This window comes from Protopterus annectens, chromosome 10.part0 (genome assembly GCF_019279795.1).
Source record: "Protopterus annectens isolate FY-2018-M chromosome 10.part0, PAN1.0, whole genome shotgun sequence".
Classification (NCBI taxonomy): Eukaryota; Metazoa; Chordata; order Ceratodontiformes; family Protopteridae; genus Protopterus; species Protopterus annectens.
This window is the reverse complement of record NC_056744.1, coordinates 1434286115-1434300105: the sequence shown is the minus strand read 5'-3', so window position 1 is coordinate 1434300105 and position 13991 is coordinate 1434286115.

The window sequence follows — 13991 nt, the reverse complement described above, 5'->3', positions numbered from 1 at the left end:
GAGTACAACACTTTGATCTATTGGTTGTGTCCCTGATAATCCTATCCCTCCACAGGTACAAGTTAAGCTATTAGTAAAACAGTAGCATAACCTAAAAATGGTACTGGTGTATATCTGTGACAGCAAGGTAACAATGATGTGGCCAACAAAGAACTGACCTACAACAGAAGATCATCTGGCAAAAAGTGAATAAAAACATGGAAGAGTAATATGCTGGATAACAAGTCCATTAATACCAAGCAGAAAAACAATCCAACAAGACTACAAAACTTTCACTAAGATATATAAATCTAAGGTACAGGTTAGGGAGCAGGTTCCCAGAAGAGGGGATTGCTCCAACTTGAAGGAAGCATAAAGAGGTCTGACAGAAGGCCAACCAATGAATTCACAAAACAGCTCTGCTACTGCAAGTTATCCATATATGCTAAGGAGACAGAATAAAAAATTAGCATATTTGTTTTCAGCTACACTGTTGAACACTTCTATGTAGAATGTGGCACACTAAAAATTGTCTTTAAGTAAAGCAACCATCTTCCTTAATGATGGATACAAGCTGCTTTTATGAAATAACCAAAATCTACAATATTCATACTTGTGTAAGGGTTGAGGATACAACAGGCAGAGATTCAAAACGTCTCACAGCCGCTAAATTCTCACTGACAAAAGGCAACACCTACAAGCAGCATAGTACCACAGCAAAGATCATGATATGGCAAACAAGCATCTGTCTTTCTCTCATAACAGCCAGAAGTTTTTTTTTTTTTTTTTTTGGGGGGGGGGGGTAGTGTACAAATCACAATCTTGATTTTGAAAATGCCACCTTTATTTTAAACTATAAAAAATTAGGGCAATACAAAACAAATATCTCAATATCTACATGCATATGACAAAGCCAACAGTAATACAGGGCAAAAGACCAAAAAAATCAGGGGAAATTTTTAATTATTCTAATATATTTAAAAAGGTAGTGACATGACAGGTTTTCCATCAACATGCATCTCCTGAACAATAAGAATAAACCTAAATGTCTGGCACAACCGACAGACTGTAATTCTCAGCAATTTACCAGAAAAATGAGTTTTACAAGAGATTTCAATAATATGACACAAAGGTCAGGGACCTTCTGCAAAATCAGGAACAGCTGCAGAAAAACTAATATAAGCTGAAATACAACATATATTAGTACAAAATACACAAGTTAAAGTAAAGCATAATCCAGTTCCGAGCTGCACAATGATGTAGCTGGATAAAGCTCTGACTACAACCCAAGCAACACAAGTCTGATTAGTAGCTTGACCACTTGATGGTGTGGCAGGAAAAGGAGTATGTCGATCTTCAGAGTGCAGAGTACTTCGCTAATACAGCACTAGTGGAGGCCAGAGCTCTGAGCAAGGACGACAAGACTTCAGGCAGGAGACTGGAAAGGCAGGACTGCCACATGGATCCAGGACCAGGAACATCTTCAAGGTTACCCTCCCCAAACTTCCTATCCAGCTTCAAATGATGCAGTCCACACAAGAAACAAAGTTAGGGCTATGGGAAAAATCCCAGATATACCGCTGGGGAGTATGGATTGGATGTCTTCAAAATTGGGAACACAACTTCAGTTTCCATCCAGCCCCAGTCAAAGGTGGTAAGCCAGCCTACCCAAACACAGAATAGCATGTATGCTGCAGGGGAGGGAGGTGGAATCAATCTAGGACAACCAAAAATCTAAATAAATAACTAACTAACAAAACAACCAAGTTATCTGCGGATAGCACAGAAGGAAGGCAAATGGTATCATGTATTCTATACCAGTACTTGTAAATAATAATGTCACGCCTGAAAAAAAACTACTTCTACAACTTTTCTCCCTGGTTCTCAGCTATGCCCAGTCAGATTTGCCTGATATATAAATGCAACAAACATACATACATACATAGGTATGTATCACAAAAATTTCATTTCCACTGTTGACACTTGGGGGGGGGTAAAGACTAGCTATGCTTGATCTGTTGAAAATTTGCTGAGAAAGATGAAGTGGAAGCTTCACTGGAAACTCAACTTTAAGTGATATCCCAAACCCAACCCCTTGTGAAAGATGGACAGGACAAGGTGTTAACAGAAGACAAGCATTAGAAAGTTGTTGCAAAGGATGCCTGTAGAAGATTCAAGGAAAGCCCATAGATAATTAGCCTGTGTTTGAAAATGTCAACACTGAATAGAGGACTCCAAATCAAATAAAAATCAGCACACAATGTCAGGAATATCTACGTCAAGCCTGACCTCAAGCAATACTACCACCATTAAAACTGAGAGCTTGACCAAGTGCATATAGTATTGATGTGTCAATCACAATCAAGATAGCAGAGGTCAGTGTCAAAGAATTCAAAAATTTACATGGGAAAGAATTCAACCCAGTGGGTTAAGGGTTGAGACTGTCCACAATTTGATGGCAAACTAGGGGGTAGAAAGCAGTCAACCCTTACAATCCTGAATTTCAGTGTTTTACCTAGTGATGAGAGCAAAGAAGACATGTAGGCTGACACAGAAGGTATTTATCTCGAAAAAAAAAATTAATTGGGAAGCTGAATGAATGAATGGTTGCAAGCTGGGAAATGTATGGCTACAAATGTCACCAAACATTATGATTCCCTGGAGAAATTCAAATCACTGCCAGCTACAGGACCCCCTCCATGAATCAGGACATCCACTCTGCCTATTTGTATCTACTTGAGTCTATCAAGATACATCCAAACAGCATGGTTTTGGGCGACTTTAACTACCCATCCATTAACTGGGTAAATTATTTGCGCTCTAACTCACTTGCCCAAAGGTTTCTCAAACTTTGTTAACTCCAGTGCCATGGACCAGCTAGTTGACACCTCCACAAGGGATGCCAACATCCTGGATCTGCTGCTTATCAATATGAGGGACCACTGTAGCACTCCCACAGTGAGGTCTTCCCTAGTGAGATCTGATCACAAATCAGTCTCATTTGAAGTAACTATCGCACATGACCCCATCCAGCAGCAACACTTCTAAAAGTAGATTATAATCTCTTACAGGATGGTATAAACAGCTTTACTGCACCTCCTCCTTCAGATGGAAATGGCAACTATGCCAAGTTCTACACCAGTGCTTTATATAAACACCTGTATAACTGCACTGACACGACCATACCCGACAGGACCAAAACAAGCTCCTCAAAAAAGCAAACCTGCCAGGTGGAAAACAGCCATTAACAGGTTTGCAATAAGAGAAGAAATTGCTGTCCAAGAGTAAGAGGGAGCAAGCCCTAAACTGGAAACACTCCCTCCTCAGCTTAAACAAGCAAATAAGACTTCCTGTGAAGTCCACCAAAGCAAACTATAAATCCAAACTAGCTTCCTCAACTAAGGACAACCATAAAGTGTTCTTTAGTTACAGCCGTAACCTAAAAGGAAAGGTCCAAATCTGTGCCAAACTGGTAGTTAATGATACCAAATATACTGAGCCTGTGAACATAGCTAACTTGTTGGCCAACAGGTTCTGTGAAAACTCACTCCCCTGTCCCCATCACACATATTCCATGACATCCCTACCAGCTGTCTTCTACCTTGTAGCTCTACAGAGCAGGTCACAAATGCCCTCTCCAAGGCCAAAAACACAGCATCAATGGACCTGATAACATCTCAGGTTGCGTCCTACATGGTCTCAAACAAGAATTATAAACACCACTGGGTACCGACTTCCATCATAGTCTAAGCACAACTTGAGAAAGCCCAGTACCACTGGGTGAAAGCGCTTGTTTGCATTCTGTCAGTTCTGTATTAAAAGAAGATTTTCGTATACAACAACTTTGGTGGACTCCACTTTTTATCTTTTGGAATTGCTGGTTTTTGAAAGCCACAATTTTCACCTAAATCTTTACCACCTCAGTTTGGTTCGATTTGTTCTTCAATTTGTGGTGTCCTGGAAGTGTCTGTTTGCCTCAAGCTCTTGGTTTCCTTTTCTTGATCTCAGGTTGCGTCCTACACGGGCTCAAACAAGAATTATAAACACCACTGGGTACCGACTTCCATCATAGTCTAAGCACAGGCTTCATCCCAGCTGAATGGAAAATGGCCACCGTTATCCCCCTACACAAAGGTAGTGCTTCCACTTACCCCGGGAACTACAGACCTATTAGTCTGGCTAGCCTTAACTGCAAGGCCATGAAGTGAATTATCCTGAACCTTATCAACAAAGACATAGGTAATTTGCAAATACCCGACCCTACTCACTTTGTATTTGTCAAAGGGAGATTATGCCTACTAAACCTTATGGACTTCTTTGAGACAGTCACCAAGGCCCTGGACGAGGAGAAATCTATGCATACAGCCTACCTATACAAACTCACCCAGCTAGGTATCAACCCTTGTATCGTTAGATGGGTCGCTAACTGGCTCAATGATAGAACCCATACAGTCAAAAATAAGGGAATCCACCTCGAACAGCAGTTCTGTAACCAGTGGTGCCCTACAGGATCAGTCCTGGCACCTCTACTGTCTGGAATCTATTTCTCCAAAGTACAAACAAACTATACAATAGAAGGAGGAAGCTACTAAATGATAGAGCAAAATCCCAAAAAGGGAAGGCATCACTGATCAGTATTAGCAAAAAACTACAGGCACTCATAAAATTGTCTAAGGCCAGCTTCGAGAGAAAAATTGCACAGGACACTAAGGATAATCACAAGGCTTTCTTTAGTTATGTTAGGAACCTGGGTGGTAATTCCCAGATATGCTCAGAATTAGTCCAAACTGACAAAAAATACACCAAACCCACAGACATTGCCAACATCCTAGCTGACAGGTTCAGCGCAAACTCCCCCCCTCCCCACCAAAAGGGCAAATATCTATCCCAGCAGAGTGCTGCCCCCCCGACATCTCAGATGCTCAGGTAAGAGCCGCCCTCTCCAAAGCAAAAAACACAGCATCAATGGGACCAGATGGTGTCCCGGGCTGTGTCCTACATGAACTCCAAGAAGAGCTAAACCCAAACATAAAACTACTGTTCAATCTCAGCCTTACTACAGGATATGTGCCCAAAGAGTGGCGTACAGCAACAGTGGTCCCTCTCCATAAAGGTGATGCCTCAACGGATCCTGGAAACTATTGCCCCCATAAGCCTGACTAGCTTGGTCTGCAAAGCTATGGAAAGGATCATCATGGACCTCATAAATAAAGATATCGGGGACCTACAGACACTGGATCCTACCCTGTTCGGCTTTGTTAAGGGAAGATCCTGCCTCTTAAACCTGGTTGATTTCTTTGAAACAGTCACCAAGGCCATTGATGAGGGGAAGGTGGTCCACACAGCCTACCTGGACCTCGCAAAAGCCTTCGATACAATATCCCACTCGGGCATTATAGATAAGCTCACCAGCTTAAATATAAACCCCTATGTCACTAGATGGATTGCAAACTGGCTCAAGGACAGAACCCACATGGTTAGAATTGCTAGAGCCATGTCAGACTCCAAACCAGTTACAAGTGGTGTCCCACAAGGCTCAGTCCTGAGACCTCTCTTGTTCGGTATATATTTCTCGGAGGTACAGGCCAACACGGAAGGACTGTGGCTGACCAAGTTCGCAGATGACTGCAAACTGGGCGCCATAATCGACTCTCCAGCCGACACAAGCACCCTCCAAAAGGGCCTCATAGAAACAGACAACTGGTGCCAGAGCCATGGCCTCAAGCTAAATGCCAAAAGTGCATAGTCATCCCCTTTGGCAAAAACAAAGTGCCCACAAATTACCACATAGGCGGTAATCCATTAAGTACAGAAGAAGTAATTAGGGACCTGGGGACCCAAGTTGATAGAAATCTCTCATTTGACAACCATGTGGCCAAAGTGGTTAGAAAAACATTTTATATAGCCCACCTAATCATGAAGGGATTCACATCTAGATCAGGGGAGGTCATCGTGCCTCTTTACTCATCCCTCATTAGGCCCATAATTGAGTACAATGCCCCTTTTGCGATGTACCTTACCAGACACCTGCAGCAACTGGAAAGACCCCAAAAGTACCTCACCAAGAGGATTAAAGGGCTCAAACAGATGCCATATGCTGCCCAGTTAAAGAAACTCCAGCTCTACTCAGTGGCATACCACCTGTTCAGAGGCAATCTGTGCCTGACGTATAAAGCCATGTCCAACCCAGAATTAATGGACATGCTGCACCTCAGAAAATCCAAATCCCATCGAGCTACGCGCTCGAGAGACTTGAACCTCAGCACTGAAATAAATAGGACATGCTGGAGAGACAGATTCATAACCCAAAGGCTCCCTTCACTCTGGAATAAAATCCCAGTCCAGGTTAGGCAGAGTCCCTCATTGACTCTCTTCAAGAGGAATCTTGATGAGTGGATGGGAGATTGTAGGTTTACCCCGGGTATCACTTCTGTGTCACTGTTAGACAGAGGCACAGTATACTAACCTCAAAAAAGGGCATAGCAAAATAAATTTAAAATGGGTGGCGAAAGCCAAACACATTCTGGCTAGGCTTATAAATGCCCTAGGGCAGATAGCCTAGTATGAACCTATGAACAAGCTAAAACGTAAAGGTCTGTGGCTGACAACGTTTGCTGATGACTACAAACAGGGAACGGTCATAGAATCTCCAAATGAGGTCCACATCCTACAAGAGGTTCTTACACAAACAAATGATTGGTGCCAAAGTCAATGCAAAAAAATACATCAATAACACCATATGTACACACTCCGTGTTGACAGACCTGGACACACAGGCTGACAGCAACCTTTCCTTTGATCACTATGTCTCCACAGTGGTAAGGAGGGAATTTTGTACTGCTCATCTATATAAGTAAGGGCATTGCATTCAGAAAAAAAAAAGTTATAACCTCTCTCTACTCTTCCCTAATCAAGCCAATAATGGAGTACAACACCCCTTTTGGCATGTACCTTTCCAAGCTCCTGCAGCAACTGGAGAGACCACAAAGGTTCCTCACAAGGAAAATTCAAGGTCTTCAGCATCTGTACTATTGTGGATCGTCTGAAATCACTGTCACTTTATTCTGTTTCATACAGACTACTCAGAGGCGATCTATGCCTTGCATATAAGGCAATCTTTGACCCTACTTTATTGGAAATGCTGCATATCAGCAAGTCAAATGGCACATGGGTTACTCGCTCTAAAGACCCTAACCTGGTATGTGACATTAATAGAACCTGCTGGAGGGACAGATTTGTCTCCCAGAGGTTACCACACTTTTGGAATGGACTCCCACTTTAGGTCAAACAGAGCACCTCATTGTCCCTCTTCAAACTCAGTCTGGACAAATGGATGGGTAACCCTAAATTCACCCCAGCAATTCCACCTGTGTCCCACTTGGACAGGGTCAATTGCTGCTGATCTTGGAAATAAGGGTAGAACTTGGCTAGGTTTGTAAGCACCCTAGGGTCACGAGCCTAGTATCTTCCTATGATATTATGATCCAAAGTCTAAACGGGACTGGTGAAAAGTCAAAGTTAGACAAACTGACTCAGAGGTTTTTGTGGGGGACACAACAGTTCAGCTTATCAGCATAAATACACTTCAGGTCAAGAACAAACAAATGCCCAAGAAATTTTATAAATAAGAGGTCCAGTTTTCAACTATGCTGATAAAACAGAATACCAATAAAAACTAATAGCAACTGCACAGTACGAATTTGACAGGAGGAAAATGTGAAGCACAAAAGTGATGGTAGTGGTGGGGCAAATAAAACTTGCAAACACTAACTTTGGGAAAAGAAAATTCAGAGGTGAGAAAACTTGGGTGTCTAAAGAAAAGGCACTACAATATATCCAACATTAACAGTAGCCTGGGGCCATTTACAAATGCCACTGTGCTTGATGCATGGTGAAAGATCAAGAGAAGGGACCTTGGTCGTACAGCATTATTAGTTTAAAAAGGGGTCAAGATAGCTTGGGAATTTTTAGGTGCTCATTTATGTCAATCCAGCCTCAGTAGTGTAGATGACAAGGACAGAACTCCCAATCTCAACTTATATTCTTTACATACGGCTTCATAACACACATGGTTTGCACTGATCTTCATCTGCATACTGTAACTCAATACGAAATATTGGGATGGCTAACACTTCGCAGAAGGATTAACTACAATTAGTTACCTCCACCACATAAAATTTTACACAAAAATTTACTTTCAGCAGAAATCTACGAAGGTAATACATCACAGTCATACAACTATGCTCAATACATCCCAGCCATACAGCTGTGCTCCCCAGAAGCTATGTACAAGTCTAAAATCCAGAAACAAAACTTACAGCATTGCTTCAGCCACAACATAACACCATGCCATCTCACCTCCAACAACTAAGATAATATATTCTAATCTAATTTATTTATTTGTTTACCAGTGTAGTGCACTGATCTCAATGGACCATTTATAGGCACAGCCTGGGTGAACAGGATCACATGAAAAGTAAACAAAATATATTTACAGATGGTACTTGGGTGAACAGGATCACATGAGAAGTGAACAAAACATATTTACAGATGGTACTTACGTATTATCACAAAATTCCGCGATGGTGCAGCGGTAGCGTTGTTGCCTCACAGCAAGAGGTTCTCCCGTTCGATTCTCGGCTGGAGTGCAGGGAGTGCCTTCTGTGTGGAGTCCGCATGTCCTCCCCGCGGATGGGTGGGTGTTCAAAAGACATGCATAAATGGGTGTGCCTTCATTGAAGGTTGAACGTCGAGCTGGCACCTCGGCATTCGTGAAAATCTACTGCCGACCCCTAACCGGGAAAAGCCAAAAGAAAACAACAACAACTTGCGTATTATTGCAACCAGATTTCAGAATGGCCAGAAATCAAAGTGTTGCTGTGTAAACATGTTTCTTAATCATGAAAGGCTTGTGTAAGCAAGTCAGTAGTAGTAGTGGGTAACTGTGGGTATGAGTGCCCAGGAGGAACAACGGTCAATTTTTAGGATCCTGTGGGGTGTGCCTCATTTGTTCTGCGACCTGCACAGTGCTACACTTCTTCGCAATTCCAGCCTCAGCAAAGTCAAATTAGTCCGGGACATACCATCTAACTATTCATGGCCAGTAACAACTAGTAAGTGGAGGGACAGTGATCCCTCACTGACTGCTCTGTTTCTCGGTAGCGGAACTCCTGGGCCAGGGGTGTCAGATGTAGTATGTGTAATGTCTTTTCATTGGGGGTACTTCTGCATAATTCCCGAAACGACCGTTTCAGTGTCTGGGAAGGCAGTCATTTTACCTTAAGATAACAGGTGCAGTAATAACGGAAACAGTCTTCCGGTTAAAAATGTACTGTCCATTTACACATGAAATATTATGTTCTTGTCTGCTTTAATAATACCTACACTTCTGGACACTTGACAGGTTTTTCCGTGGCCAAGCACATTTATGCCCCTGGAGACACAGGAAAAAAAAAACAGGATGGCAAATACGGAGACCCAGAAACAACAGCGGCTCATTCTAAACTCATTCCTCCCTTGTGCTCTGCTGTTTCCAAATAATGATTAACATTTGGGAGAATTGACATAATTGACCCACAAATTAGGGGCAGCATTTACGAACTTTTTAGAAAGTGGAGAAATCGCTACTTGCGTATTATCGGCTTGTTTCCAATCTGGTTACGATAATACGCAAGTACCTTACAGATAAAAGGATGTGCGGGAAGGTGGCCTAATGGTTAAGGTGTTTGCCTTACAAATGCAAGGTACAGCGTTTGAATCTCACACGGGATAATTGGCTAGGCTTAAAATGTCTCGCAAGGGCAGTTAGCCTAGTACTAATCGATGAATCGATGAATCCAAAAAATATATGCACCTGTATTTAAAGATCAAAGAATATGCTACAACATTTAGTTCAAGAAGCAGTATAGAATGTCAAATGGAAAAATGGAATGATGTTTAGCAGAGCTTGATGGATAAGATGTAGCCATAATGACCGAGATGGCATATGCTACAGGGATAGCAGCATATCATTATATAGAGAGATATGAAGACATTAGAAAAGGCAAGTAAGTATATTTGTCTAAAATCTGGAGACAAGTCTTACAAGTACAGTTACTCCAGAGTGAGGAAAACCATGCCACCTCACCTCAGGCAACTACTGCAATGAACTCAAAAAGTGACTTAAATGGGGGCGTGGCCAAGATGAGCACAGAGTAGCAGCTTTTCTCATCAGCTCTGCCTTTACAGAACTTTACTGACAGGAAATATTGATATAAACTTCCCTAATAATAGTTTTTTTTTTTTTATTTTAATTAATTCTTTAAAATATATATTAGGGTAGTATATAAAAAATTTCAAGTAGATTTTAAGTTTTCCTGTCAAAGTTATACTTGGAAGTACTACTGTAAAAGAACAGAATTAGCTTCACTAAATCTTCTCATCAAGAGACAACTATCAAAAAAGAACTACAGTCATTACTAACTACTATTCAAGAACTAAATGTCAAAATAGACAAAATGGATATAAAAATTGACAATTTCAAAGAAAAGTGTTCTCACCAAATGGACATTACATGAAGATTTATTACAATAAAGGAAGCAGATTTCAGGAATGGAAACTGCATTAAGTGATATGGACAACAGAATTCAGGAGAGTGAACATAATGTTGAGTTCCTGTTAAAGCAAAATTCTCTTCTTCAGACAAAGGTTGATGACCTTGAGAACAGGTCCCATAGGAATAATGTGAGAATTTTTGGCTTACCGGATAACAGAGAGGGAAATAATATGGAAAACATTTTATCTTCCTAGTTGCCTGAAGTACTTGAACTGCCGGAGGCGCTTTCATATGGTATTGAAATGGTGACATCTAAAAACACCAAGAGTAATTATACTAAATCTGTTATTGTAAAGTTCCTATCAGCCCATGATAAGGAAATGGTACTAAAGACTGCATGGGCAAAATCCCCAATCAAACTGAAGGACAACATTATATGCTTTGATAATGACTATTCTTCTTCAGTATTATCAAAAAGGAAAATGTTCTTGCCTTTAATCAGAGAACTAAAAAAGAATAAAATAAAAACCCATTTGCTTTTTGCTGCAAGACTGAAAATATTTTATCAAGATGGTTTTAAAATTTTTGATGACCTAGACAATGCAATAACTTATATAAAATCTAATAACATACTGGAAAAAGTAGATGAAATGGAGTAGGCCATTCTTAGCCTTAAAAGAAATGCTGAGAACAACACTTGGAAAACATTTGACCCTAAAAAAAAAAAAAAATGAAACCGGACATCCAGGTGAGCTTTTGGTATTATATTTAATATAATGTAAATTGGTTAACTAAATAGTTGTTTATTTTGTTTTGTAGAATAGTCGTTTGTTGGGATTTTTTTTTCATTTGTACTGTTTAAGATTAATTATCTTAATGTTTATTGGTTTGATTCCCATGGATGCAGTGATTCTCCTGTCTCTGATATCTATGCTTCCGATTGTCTTGTAGTGGTGCTTATCATTAGGGGGCGTATTTGTTTATCTTGATTTTGGTTCTTACAGTGGTTGGAAAACTTTTATTTAGTTATAATTGCTGTATTTGTATTTTAGTTGATTTATGGATAATTGTTTGATAAAGGAATCTTGTATGATGGCCCAATGTACAGTTGCAGAATTGCTGTGCTAGTGATGGTACTTCTGACCCGGGATGCGAGTGATAATGTGGCTGAAGTAATGGTATGGCTTTGTTGTCATTTCTGAGTTGCTGGTGTGTTTATCTGGAGGCTCTGGTTTGGCACTCTAGCACTGTAGAGACATGCATGGTGTTGTTTGTGTTAATTGTATGTTTTGGTGCCTGTGTGCTTTGGTCAGAGATTAACCGGAGAGTCTGGTTAAGCTTTGCTTGACAGCTGTCATTGCTTCGCATTGTGTATGCAAAGTTTTTTTCTTTTCTTTCTCATCTCTCTCGGTATAGAGGGAGTCTCAAGACATTGCCTTATATGTATTTAAGTAATGTTTTACTTACTATTTCCCGCCGGAACTTTGAAAGCTTTATCTTCATGATGAGCTCGAGACTGTGGTATCCATCACGGCTGGAAAGCTCAGAGCTTTCATCATGAAGGCGTCGGAAGTAAATTGATCTTCTGATCCTCACCGGGAAGCTACTGAATCAAATTTGTTTCCACATATAGCATACGGAAAGAGGATTAGTAGTAGATTACTACTTTCAACTTATTGTAAGACATTATATGCAATAATTCAAACTAACACCAACACAACAAAAATAGTAAGAATAGCAACTCCAACACACGAATCCAGCACTTTTACCAGTTTCTGCTTTAATGCTTAAACGATCTGGTACCTCGGCCTTTCGCCTTCAATAGATCCATTGAAAGTGAAAGGCTGAGGTACCAGATCGTTTAAGCAATAAAGCAGAAACTGGTAAAAGTGCTGGATTAGTATGTTGGAATTATATGCAATAATTTCTTAAATAAATAGGGATTATACTACGCATGGTGCCTAAACACTTTTTCTAATCATCATAGGTATTCTTGAGCCTTATGTATTTATATACAAATAGTATTCTTATAAAATATTTGCTTTATGTATGACAAGGGTGCCGATATCTTGATGAGAAATACTAGTTGTGATTTGTGCATTTTTGGAAGATTTAATAATGCTACAAGCTGTTTATATACTTGTGTTACATGTACATTTTTTATAACTATTGAATTGCTGAGAAAATATTCATGAAGCATTTAACAAAATGTTAAATGTATAACAGGTTATCTCAGTTATTTTATGAATGCATTTGTGTAATAGGCTGATAGGGATGTACCACATAGGCAGCAATAATATTGCAAGGACAGGTGCATTAAAAATAGTTAGATCTGTTTATCATTAGAAAATGCGAAATTTTCATCTTTTGTTTTGTTAATGAAATAGCTTTTCAAAATTCAAATATAGTACAAGTTATAATTGAATAATAAAAAGCTCATCATATTTAAATAAGGCTTTTATATACGATAAAGGCAGTAAAAATGAGCACACCCACCAGAGCAAATGCCTCTCCACTGATCTTTAAACAATATGTACTAAATCCAAAAGTGAAAAGCAGTGAGAGGCAACCAATGGACTTGCAATAATCCAGTCTTGTTGTTAAAGATATGTTACAAGTCTTTAATTATGTGCACAAGGTATCTACTAACAGTTGCTTATATACCAGCCATGTGATACAAAAACATGTAATTAACTTTTAAAAACACACTCTTATATAAACCTTTCCCATAGAAAGTTTTTAAAACATTATATTGTGTTCATTACAGAGTTGATAGCACAAGACTGTCTTAAATACTCGTCTTACAAAATATTAACCTATTTTTTAAAACGGATAAATGCAGTCTGTTTCACTATTTACAAAGATTATTTTATACCCCTGTTAAAAAGCTCTATTAGTAGCAAACAATGCATTCCTCTATCTCCCTTATTAATATGTTGTATAAACCTTTCCCATAGAAGTTTTTAAAACATTATATTGTGTTAATTACAGAGTTTATAGCACAAGACTGTCTTAAATACTCGTCTTACAAAATATTAACCTATTTTTTAAAACGGATAAATGCAGTCTGTTTCACTATTTACAAAAATTATTTTATACCCCTGTTAAAAAGCTCTATTAGTAGCAAACAATGCATTCCTCTATCTCCCTTATTAATATGTTGTATAAACCTTTCCCATAGAAGTTTTTAAAACATTATATTGTGTTCATTACAGAGTTTATAGCACAAGACTGTCTTAAATACTCGTCTTACAAAATATTAACCTATTTTTTAAAACGGATAAATGCAGTCTGTTTCACTATTTACAAAGATTATTTTATACCCCTGTTAAAAAGCTCTATTAGTAGCAAACAATGCATTCCTCTTATCTCCCTTATTAATATGTTGTAATGACAATTCAATGTTGTCAATATTAAAATGATCTTGCTAAACCATAAAACATTATTCTTTTTTAAAAATCTATACTTATGCAGGAAA